The following is a 2,007-nucleotide window of genomic DNA, read 5'->3' on the forward strand; positions in this document are numbered from 1 at the left end:
GCCTCAGGAGTGTATGGTATCCACCATGTTCCGTTTCCATCTTATTTGCAAAAGTATTTGATATTTTTAAGTGTTTTTGATATTTAATTGAGAAAAGGTTTGAAGAAACTGCATTGACAGTTTTGAATGATGGCGAGATATCCATGTCGAATCTTAGTCTCAGAAGCTCGTGGTATTCATCCCGTTTCATTTCCATCTTTATTGAAAAATGGAATGGATACACATGGATTGATTTGCTTATTGAGAAAATACTCGATGTTGGATCGAGTATTTATTTTTGATCTTTTTGAAAAGGGGTTGATTTTATTCTTGTGTTGGAGCTAGCTAAACAATAAAGTAACAAAGAAATAAAAGCGGTAAAATTATTATACGTCATAGGAATGGGGGTACATTTTGTCGAATGAGGATTTATGATAATGAAATATTTAAATCGGGCCCAATCAACAAACAAATAGAAAAGTGTAAGTGCAAGAGAGAGGTCTCATTCTAAGTAGGCCCAAGAGTAATCCATGTGAAGAAAACACACAAGTTATATTTACAACACGTTCAAAAATTAAATCGAAAGAAGTAAAATCGAAGCGTGCACATATTAGAATCGGGATGCGAGGATGCGAATCAAAGTCACATAACGCAAGAACGTGAAAGGAAAAATGAAATTGAGGAGGTGCAAACAAAACCCTAGGTAATATGCTCAAAGTCGGTTTGCGCATATTGACAACAATGGAAATTTCGTATGCAATGAGTCAAAACACTGTGAAATACCATTTATATATCGATAAAATAATCATGGAATAACAACATGGGAAGTGTCGAGTCCATATATCAAAGTTTAATGCTTAAACATGAAAAGAAATCAGAGAAAACAATCCAAAATCCAACAAGTATTTCACTTTCTAAAACGTTCACAGGGCACTTTTGCAACGGCCCTAATCGGGGGGAAATAATTGGAAAAAATATAAACAAAAATTAAATTATAAAGATAATGTCACAAATAAAAAGTATGTGTCAAAAAATAGAAAAAAAATCATTTGGATGGTTATAGAAAATGGGAAAAATCATGAAAAATAAGGGTGAAAAATAGAAAAATGATGATGAAAATGGCAATAAGGGTGTTGAACCCAAGGCAGATAGGACAAAGGCGTTAAGCTCCAACCATTCCCTCCATGGTCCTACTTTTGTGAGTATATACAATGATAAATATATATAATACAATGTAATATAAAATGGAAAATGAGTAAAACATGTCAAAAATGTGGAAATTGGGGCGCACATGGGACTCGAACCCAAGACCCTAGGAATGGCAAGCCACACCCATAACATTAAACCAGATATGCTTTCTTGTCATTCGTTGCATTCAATAATACACACAAAATAAAAGCTCGATAAAAATATAAAAACAAAGCAAAACTAATGAAACAGTAGAAACAATATTGATAGCAACATTATTCATCTTCTTCTTTCAGCAAAATGCAGCAACATGAATTAAATAAAATGTATAACAAAATCCCAACACCTAATCACATAATATAGAAACAAAAAGTTTGAAAAAGAAACTAACTTAAAACAAAAGTAAAAATGTACACATCAATTACTTTTTATAAACATCAACGTGAAGAAAAAAACTTTCTCCCAAATGTGGAAAAAATCATCAAAGCTCAACAAAATCACAGCCAAAATGAAACGTAGGTAAAAAGTTACAGGAATGAAGAATTTGGCGACAGCCCATGAACGGTGTTCCCCTTGGTGTCAAGTTTCTTTGCACTGAGTTGTCGAAGTTGCGACGATAATCCATTTATGGCATCCTTCCTTGGAGAAGCAACGAGGGTGGAGTTAGGTCAAAGTAACAACATCGGTAAGGAGGTGGAGTTTGGGATAAGGGTGAGGAGGTGATATGAAGAAGGAGGTTTTTTGTGGTTTTTAATGGTGTAAGATGACTAGTGTTTACAGCGTGAGATGGAATATGGTGGAGGAGGGAAGTGTTGTTTGGTTGAAGGAAGAGTGTTGTTG

This window comes from Lathyrus oleraceus, chromosome 3 (assembly GCF_024323335.1).
Source record: "Lathyrus oleraceus cultivar Zhongwan6 chromosome 3, CAAS_Psat_ZW6_1.0, whole genome shotgun sequence".
Lineage (NCBI taxonomy): Eukaryota > Viridiplantae > Streptophyta > Magnoliopsida > Fabales > Fabaceae > Lathyrus > Lathyrus oleraceus.